This window comes from Leuciscus leuciscus (genome assembly GCF_965113295.1).
Source record: "Leuciscus leuciscus genome assembly, chromosome: 6".
Classification (NCBI taxonomy): Eukaryota; Metazoa; Chordata; class Actinopteri; order Cypriniformes; family Leuciscidae; genus Leuciscus; species Leuciscus leuciscus.
Genome location: NC_138730.1, coordinates 11,750,716 through 11,760,717, shown reverse-complemented (window position 1 = coordinate 11,760,717; position 10,002 = coordinate 11,750,716). Strand labels below are relative to the sequence as shown.

The window sequence follows — 10,002 nt, the reverse complement described above, 5'->3', positions numbered from 1 at the left end:
TTGTGTGTGATGGTGCTAGACTGCAGTCACATTGTGTCTTAAATGCTGTTTGTTGTTGGCACTTTGAAAGCTAGTGGTATTTCGCATTTTGTGGAAGGAAAGTGTTATCATATACAGAAAGGCCTTAAATACTGCTAGATCTGCTTACTTTTCGACTCTCTTAGAAGAGAACAAACACAACCCTAGCTATTTATTTGATACAGTGGCTAAATTCATGAGAAAAAAAGCTGTAGACAATTCCAAACAATTAAAATCAAAACAATTCAAAGCACAGCTGTAATGACTTTACGAATTTCTTTAATTGCAAAATTGATACTATTATAGAGAAAATTATAACCATGCAACCATCTACTACAGTATTGCATCAGACATTGTGCTATAAACCCCCGGAGGATAAATTCCATTAGCCTTAACTTGAAGCCTTAACTTGTTAAATCATCAAAATCAACATGTATGTTAAACCCTATACCAACTAATCTACTGAAAGAGATGCTTCCAGAAGTTATAAATCCTATTCTTAATATTATTAATTCATCATTGTCATTAGGATACGTACCAAAAACGTTTAAGCTGGCTGTTACTAAATCTCTTATTTAAAAAACACAACTTGATCCAACAGAATTAATTAAATTACAGACCGATCTCGAATCTACCTTTTCTGTCAAAAAATACTAGAAAAGGCAGTATCCTCACAACTGTGTTTCCTTTTTTAGAAAGAAATGGTTTCTGCAAGGATTTTGAGTCAGGATTTAGACAGTATTATTGTACTGATACTGCTCTCATTAGAGTTACAAATAATTTGTTTTTATAATCTGATCGTGGTTTTTTCTCTCTATTCATGTTACTGGATTAGATACTTAGTGCTGCATTAGATACTATCGACCACAACATTCTCTTGAACAGACTCAAAAATGATATTGGCATTAGTGGAATTGCATTGGCATGGTTCAAATCATACTTATCTGACTTACCAATTTTTAGCAGTTAACGAAGAGGTGTCATAACGATCACAAGTTCAGTATGGAATACCCCAAGGCTCAGTAATAGGACCATTGCTTTTCACACTGTTTGTATCCAACTAGTAAATAGTAAAACAAAGTCAATACAGCCCAATGCTGGGTAGCCCAAATTACCCAAATTGGTTTGTTTTTCACCCAGCATTTTCTTAGTGTAATGTGACAGCATAGAGTAAAATAACCATATAATTATATATTTATACCTAACATTTAAACCTTCAAACTATTTTTAAAGAAAAGGCATGATCATAAGGGATTTTGTATTTTATATATAATTGCCCTGAACAAAACAGCAGATGTGCTGAATGAAAATGCACTCTGACAGTAAAATGACAGTAAACATTAGAACAGCAGAATTAGAGAGGTTACCCCTGTACACAAAGCAGAACTGCACTTTTGAACATACTTTATTTTAAACTTTATTCAGCATTATACAGAGGTATGAAGAAAAGAAAACACCACTTAAACTTTTCTCAAGACAGTCAATTCCCACATTTATATAAAACACCCCATTCCAAATAATAATAATACTAAATTGCTTTATAATTGTACTGACATTCCATTTAATTTTGGACAATGCTTCTTTTTGTGAATCCGTGCAACTTTGGAATGGCCGAATCTCTTGCCACATTGATGGCACTGATACGGCTTCTCTCCAGTGTGAATTCTCTCATGTCCTTGAAGGCCTCCTAACTGCTTGAAACTTTTTTCACAATATGAACACTTGTAAGGTCTTTCTCCAGTGTGGATCCTTCGGTGCACTTTCAACTGAGTGGCTGTAGTAAAGGCTTTACCACAATCAGAGCACAAATATTCTTTCACACCAGTGTGTATTTTCTCATGGTCTTTAAATTGTCCCAGCCATGAAAACGCCTTTCCACAAACAGAACACAAGTAAGGCTTCTCTTTTGTGTGAACTTTCATGTGGTCCTTTAGGTCCGATTCCTTAACAAATTTCTTATCGCACTGATCACAATCAAATGGCTTTTCTCCAGAGTGAGTGAGCTTATGAACTCTGAGACTATTTGACCATTTGAAACTCTTTCCACACTGATCACATGTGAACGGCCTCTCTTCAGTGTGTATTTGCAGGTGAATTTTAAGGTTTTTATAGCTCTTTCCACATTGAGGGCAGGTAAAAGATGTTTTGGCTTCTGCTCTTTGAGGTAGTTCTTGTCCTTTTTTTTCTCCTGTTCTGGCATCATGAAGATCCTGAATCTGATGTTTATTCTCCATTTCATTCAATTCTTCACTTTCCTCTTGCACTTTCATTAAGTCTAAAATGAAAATATAATTCATTTAGATGTGATTTTCAAATATCACTTCTGTTTGTTCTTGGCTTATAAACAATGCCTTTATCTTTCACAACACCCGGGATCCTACGATTCTGTTAATCTGACAGAAAATTTGTTACATTCATGTTTTTCAACAGACATTAATGAAGAATCAAGAATAGACACCAACCTCCTTGTTCCTCAGTATCTTCATCTTTCACTCTGCATGCTTCTCCATCTTTACAACAGCTTTCAGTTGTTACACCTACAGCCAGACTGAATCCAAGTTTGATAAATTGCAGTGGAAATGGCTTGAGCAGTAATTGCTATGAGGTATGGAGGACCAGATCTTAAAAAAAAAAGAAAAAAAGAAAAAAAGCGATTACAATATACATTACTTCATTCAATTAATTCCACTTCATTTTTATTCAGTGATTCAGCATAAATGAAACACATTTTAAAGATTCTTAAATGAGACCACTGTGTCTGACACTGGATACAAAATGAAGAGCTATAATAAAGTAATTGTAACATTTGGGTGTGTGATATTTATCTTCTACATATTGTTTTAAAGATTTGCAAGCAGTGCCTTCATGTGCCTCGTAAACTTTGATCAAAATAACTTCACCTCCCTCTTGCAGACAGTGACCTCTCTTCTCATCTCTGATGACGTGTTTACTGGTGTGAGGGAGGGGCAACCTGTCACTCACATGAGATCGACCAATAGCAAACCACAACCATCCGATCAATTCCCCATGGACAAAATCAAGCGAAGCCCCGCTCCACATTTGTTTTTGTTCGAGAAGCCGTTTATTTGGACATATAGACGTCACAATAGGTAAGAAAAGCGTATTGCAACTTCTGTTTCATGCCAGCTTAAAGCAATACCACACAACTAAGTGTGCTGTTTTTTCCTGAATATCAGCACAATTGAAAATGTGATATTGATTTTATACAACAGTTCAATAATCAAAATGTTAATATTGTGGCACGTTTTAGACTTTTTTGCTCTATTCCACAAATGAAAATAGTTCCAAAAAGATGCAACAGAATTGTTGTGGATCCCTGAGAAAAAGAACCAAACAAGTCCTCTACACAGACATATGACCAGCTGTATCTCCATGATGGCATGATGAATCTGATCCTCAAGCAAAACAAACTGGATGAAATATTTGAATGCTCCTGTGATCCACAATCTGAATTCTGACTTGTGATACAACCTCAAACATATTACATAACAATTGAACTCGGTTTGCATCATTGAACAATTTTCCTGTTATCACTGTAAAGCATTTTTGTAACAATCTGTATTGTATAAAGCGCTAAATAAATGAAGGTGACTTGACACACAGTGGTTTTTCATTCCTGAAGGAGATTTAATAAGCACTTTTGAACAAATCAATGATTCAAGGCTTCAATTACACATATACTCTCAAAGGGGTAGTTTACCGCTGGCAAAATGGGCTTTCAACTTGACTGCTTATGCGGTAGAATAGCGAATTTTTAGTGAAGAATAGAAATGTTAATTCTATATGTGAAATTAAATATAATTAATATTTACTTAATTACTTCAATTAAATGTTAAGTGTCAATTAAATGCCAAATGAGTAATGAGTCAATAGTAAGTAGATTTTACTTGATAATAACAGGTAAGTTGTACTTACAAATGTACTTATAATGTGTTAGTGCAAATTGTTATGAGGAGTAAATCCTACAAGTAATTCTTTCAGTGTGCTATTTAAAGAGTAGACAAAGTATGATCCAATTTTCAGTGATAAAACCACCCTAAAGCCCGGTCTTGTGCTGTATGTCTCAATAACCAGTCTTTGATATTGTTTTATCAACTTTATTAACAACTCTTAACTACATGTTCAATCACGTAACTATTACGACATCTTCTTGTTCTCACCCCAGTTCTTGTGATATCACTACACTACACCCAGTTCACACTGCCAGTGACACGCAGCAACAAAGCGACATGATCGCATATTTTTCAATGGAGAGCTGGCGATTTCCGGCGGCATGAGCGACAGTAGCGACAGTGACCGTTAGCGACAGGATGTAGGCGTGTCCAATAATGCGACAAAGTTGAGATAGATTTAACTATATACAACTGAAGGGTGACTTTCTAGAGAGAAAACCAACAGGAGTGAAGCCAGTGTCTTCATATTTCAAGCAATTAAAAACCATTGTGGTGAACAGTGCTCATCTGAAGTGTCAATAATCTATGGGTAATCCATTATTTATCGGCTTTAATATATTGGCCAAATTTACTTATCGGGCCGATAACGATAACATTTAAAATGAACATATATCTGCTGATAACGATATATTGGCCGATATATTGTCCGTCCCTATTCAATATCTAATGAATGTTTGAATAAATCTGTAATGTTTTTATGACAGCCACCATTTAAATGTTTATATTTAAAAAAACTAGTAGAAATATTATTATGTCAAGTCAAGTCACCTTTATTTATATAGTGCTTTTTACAATGCAGATTGTTTCAAAGCAGTGTTACAGTGATATCAGGAAAATAATGCAACAAAGTTTGTTTCTGCTGTACAGCAGATCTAGAAGAAAATAGCATCATAGTCCAGCTTAAGTAAGTTCAGTGTTGATTAATTTCTGTTGTAAAAAAAATCATTATTAATTTAGTTCATTGATCTATACAGCAGCTCTGGAGAAAACAGTGATGTCATCATCCAGCTCAGTTCAGTTCTCATCTAATAGTCTCAGTGCAGTCAGATCAATAATATTGTTGCATATTAAGTTTCCCCAACTAAGCAAGCCAGATGCGACAGTGGCAAGGAACCCAAACTCCATCAGTGACAGAATGGAGAAAAAAAAAAGTTTGGGAGAAACCAGCTCTCCTCTGGCCAACATGTCATTAAAAAATACAAATTATTACAACACTATTATAATAAAAACTTCCTTTTGTGTAATTTAAATGCAAGTAGACAAATTTTTTACTTTGAAATTTTAATTAATATTTTAGTATAGTACCAACTGGGGTTCCCTGTATAGTTTAAAGCATTAGTTAAGAGATATTTTTTCCATGAGAATATTGTCCATGTACTGTACCCGATACATACCCCAATTAATCAATATCAAATCAGAATTTAATCAAATCGCAAGCTTATGAAATCGAAATCAAATCGAATCGTAAAATTTGTGTCAATACCCAGACCTAAACACGACTCACTCCAGATGTGGTCACCATAGCAGCTTCCTGGCATTTGGCATCTGCTATTTTGACCAAAGTAATATTACAGCAATTTTGCCAATATTATCCAAACTACCATAGAGTGTTTTTATGCTTGGAAGGCTGATTCTCAGAGCTCTCTTGAGGTGTTGCAATGTCCACTTATAAGCGTTTTTGGGCTTGTTGTTTGGGTTTGGCTCATTAAGCAATCCAGTTTATAGAATTAATAAAGGGGGCAATTGCGAGTATTCATTTATTTTATCTTATTTTCAAAATAAAGCATTGCAAACTATTTATGTGTATATGGGCTTGTTCTTGTTTGCTGTTTTTAATAGCAAAATCGGTCAACTCTCATGAGTCGAGGCTCGTACCTCTTTCCCTCTGGTTTTCTTGCACTGCACACATACAGAAGAGAGACACAGATCTGAAGTGCATTTAAATATGTCAATACACTGCATTTAATTCGTAGAATGAGGTCATCACTCCCATAAATTACTGAACAGGATTGAGACTGAAAGGTGAATTTAGCTGCGGTAGGTATGTGGCCCTAAAGGTGTGTTGCCGTTTGAATGAAGCGACTTGCTGCCACCTGGTGGTTTTAGCCCTTTTTTTAAAGTATAATTTAATTTTAATTTAATTGATCATATTTCAATCATCAATGTACAGTAGTCAACATATGAAGTGGATCAAAACCTTTAATCAAAGTTATACATGAATTTTGAACAATACCCATTCTTGTCTAAGGACAACTTTGATTAACTTTTTTGATCCACGTCAAATGTTGACTACTGTATTTAAAAAATATTAATCTTAAAATCTCTCATGTGCCATTTCTGCAGTGCAAAAATGTTTATATATATATATATATACTGTATGCTAATTTAATTTAATTGGTAACAGCCTTTATTCATCTAATTTAATTTATTAAGTAAATATAAGAATTTGACATAAAAGATGATGCATGCATTTAAGGATAAAAAAATGCCATTATTTAAAAAAATTATAATAATACTAATTCAACTGAAAGTGGCAAATAATGAAAATGTAATTTTCGGTCATTGCTGTGTTATGACCAACTGCTCACAGAAAATGAAAATCTTCAGAAGTCAGCCCTCCATGACAGCCAAAATATCAGAAAAAAAATGTCCAATTTATTGTTATCAACAACATTTTTTGTCAATATTGCAACCACTGTAGAGTCTGCAGAGTTTGACATTCAGAATTCTTTAGACTACAAAATGCAATATTGCATGTCACTCTTTATGATTTGTGAATTCAGCTGAAAAGGTCCTCTGCTTCGAAATCTGTTTATGTTTTTTCATAGCGACTCTTAATTTTTGTATGTGTATAGCTCCAAAAGCTGGTAACTTAGAAGACTGAAAGCAGTGTTATTCTTGACCTGCTAGATTTGTGATTTTTTTTGTTTTAATGTCTATTTCCAATAAACACGCAAACTATCAATACAAAATCCCTAGTTTTAGATTGAGCCTGATTTGTGAACACTTTCACAATCACAAACTGTCGCATTTCAGTGTTTCTCACGGTCCCATTTTTCTTGTGCAATAATGACATACAGCAAACTGGTCATCTAGTTGGGTCATATATGGCTCAAAAGACTATTGTGATTTGTGAAAAGTTTCACAGTGCAGTTTTGGACAGTTAACCCTTCCCTGAGTTCCTAACTTCACAACTTTTTATGTTTTTTTTTTTATTATTATTTTTATTTGCTTCAGAGTTGCTATGAAAAAAATGAATTCAGACCGGAGTTATGAGATTTTCAGTTTCTGTGGGTGGAGTTTCCCAGAGATGCGCTCACTAAAATACATTTAATGAAATAATTCACAGAGGTAATAGTTTTATCACCACCGCGTTTACCTTCTTGTTGCAGTTTATGTTTTATTAGTATGCTCATTTTGTGCATGATTGAATGACAGAGATCACATCATGTTACTGTTTTTGGTGTAATAGTCTACATATTTTTTTGCAATTGGAAATTAATATAATCTATCTGAAATCATACAGTTGACACTGAACTTATGATACAGTACTACGCGATACTTTAAGCCAAAATAAAGAAGAGTTTTATTTTATTTTATTTTATTATTGCTTCTAAGACATAATGGTAAAAAGTTAAAAATGTTTTGTTGATTAAAATGCTAAATTTGGTATTACATCGGGGTGGACTTGAATAGGCTTGGACTTGGTCCTGATCCATAAATGCACAGGGCAATGCTGATACCAGAATAAAAAATATGCATGATTCTGAAGCTGAAAATAAAGAGATTGTGTTAGACACATATGCTTGCAGTCTGTCATTATCTACATATATTTAAAATAATGTAGGCCATTTTTTGTACTGGTAAATTCAGATATTTGGCATTATCAGGACCCACAAATATACATTATATTAAACAACACTACATATAGTAGTTTAATGTAGTACTATCACTGAAACTCTTTCATTTTTTTTCTCACCCTCTCATGCAGTACATTCACACTTTCAAGAAATAATGGGAAACAATGAAACTTCAGCAACATGTTTCAGAGGTGTAATGCGGACACATGGATCATCATCACACCAGTATAGGTTACAAAATGATTATGTCTACGGATACATTCATACAGGTTTATTCCAGTTGTTATAGGCAGTGATGTATTCAATAAAGGATAACAAGTCTCAAACTCCCAGTTTTAAAACATCACAATGTACAAACATTAGCACTTTAACTGAACCCAATGTAGACAATAGTTGAAAGTTACACGAAGTTATGCCTGTCATTCAGTTATGCAGGACTCCACAAAATGAGCAATAAAACTTTATAAACTGTAACGAGAATGTAAACATTTTCATTGTAAAGCATAATTTCGCGAGGCGCTGAAACTATACCTTTATAAAATAATGAATTAAACGTTCTGATACACAATTAAGGAGCTGGAAAACTCATGAATATGCGATTTCCAGGCAGCACTGAATCCATTTCAGAGACAACTAACGTTATAAGACATTAAAATTACTCCCAAGAAACAATGAGAACAATAACTTAATTGAACTACAACCAGCACTTACAAAAAAGATCACAGGGCTGAAGAGTTCGAGTTGTTGTTGTTGTTGTTGTCGTTCTTCTTCTTCTGTTATTATCGGCGGTTGGTAAGACACTTAAGTTGAATTACCGCCCCCTACTGAACTGTAGTGTAGAGCTTGGACTAATCTGTAAAAATATGATGAATTGAGGGTCATATTTTTTCATATCATATGAACTATATATATATACATATATAGGGGGTCTATATATATACACTGAATTTTGTTAGTAAATGTAAATGGTAAATTATGGTTTTTTACGCAAACAGAGCACTCACATCGCCTCATAAAAAAATGGAAATAAATACTCAGTGTATTAATATTAATACTTAATATTAATATATTTAATTTATACACATAAATGTGTCTGCTTGAAAGAAGAAAGAATGATGTATGCAAGTTGTTATAAAGAAGGCATATATCATTCATTGAAAAGAAGACCGTGTTCTACTTTAGGAGAAGTGGTTTATTTGCAGTCACAGCAGTTAAATCTGTGTCTGTATTGTATGTTTAAACTTAAGAATCATTCATATTAACAGGTTAATAGATGTTTTCTCCAGGAGTATATAATGGGTTTGGAATTTTTTTAGAAATTCTTAATTAATGCACTACAATTTATCTAGACACATTAGATTTAAGTCGACTAAAATCTTATTGTATTTCGTTGACTAAATCTAGACTAAAACAATTCAGATGACTAAAATATGACTAAAACCAAATGGCATTTTAGTCATAAGACTATGACTAAAACTAAATCAAAATTTGTTGTCAAAATTGACAGGCCACCCTCTGCTGCAGCAATCGGTAACTCGTCCTCCTCGTGAGCCCCAAATGATAAATTAAGCTTCCTCTTCCACCCATCATGCGATTACGCGCCATCGACAACCTGCAAGAAAATCAGTAACGTACAAAATACAAGACAATACAATACAATAGAAATCTCCTCAGAAATAACGTTACTGTTTCATTTCATTAGCCTCCAGACTTGCTTAAAAAAAAAAAAAAAAAACAGAACCATTAAAGCGATTTTTGTGACAGTAACGTCATATAATATATAATATTATAATATTGAAAGTATTGATTTTAGAAATATATCTTATTATGTATGGTATACATAACATATTGTGCTTTTTATTTATTTAGTTAAATTACAAACATTTCAAGTAGCCTACAATGCAACAAAAAACTAAATGAATACAAGGCACTGTAAATACAATTCAAAATGTATAAACCAAAGAATAACAACAACAACTAAAGTATAAATGTACATAATAATAATAAAATAAATAATAAAGAAAGAAAGAAATTAAAGTTTATAATATCAGGGCAGTTATATGTATTTGAAAAGCTTTAACATTTGTATTGTTTTTATAAGCTTTTTGTTTTGTGATCTCATGTTTAAAAGATATTCTAAGTATATTGTG

The 10,002-nt window shown here is 33.3% G+C and overlaps 1 long non-coding RNA gene across 2 annotated transcripts; it reads right to left on the bottom strand.

Annotated features, from left to right (window-relative positions):
- Positions 1-442: 442 nt before the first annotated feature.
- On the bottom strand, positions 443-8,638 carry LOC309500540. Of its 2 annotated transcripts, none has more exons than XR_014206621.1 (4): positions 8,564-8,638; positions 2,481-2,616; positions 1,012-2,293; positions 443-962 (listed from the first exon to the last, which is right to left on the bottom strand). It is a non-coding gene; the product is annotated as an uncharacterized lncRNA (long non-coding RNA). The 2 variants fall into 2 exon arrangements; XR_014206622.1 differs by having other exon boundaries at positions 2,481-2,639; positions 8,564-8,635.
- Between the last annotated feature and the right edge of the window lie 1,364 nt (positions 8,639-10,002).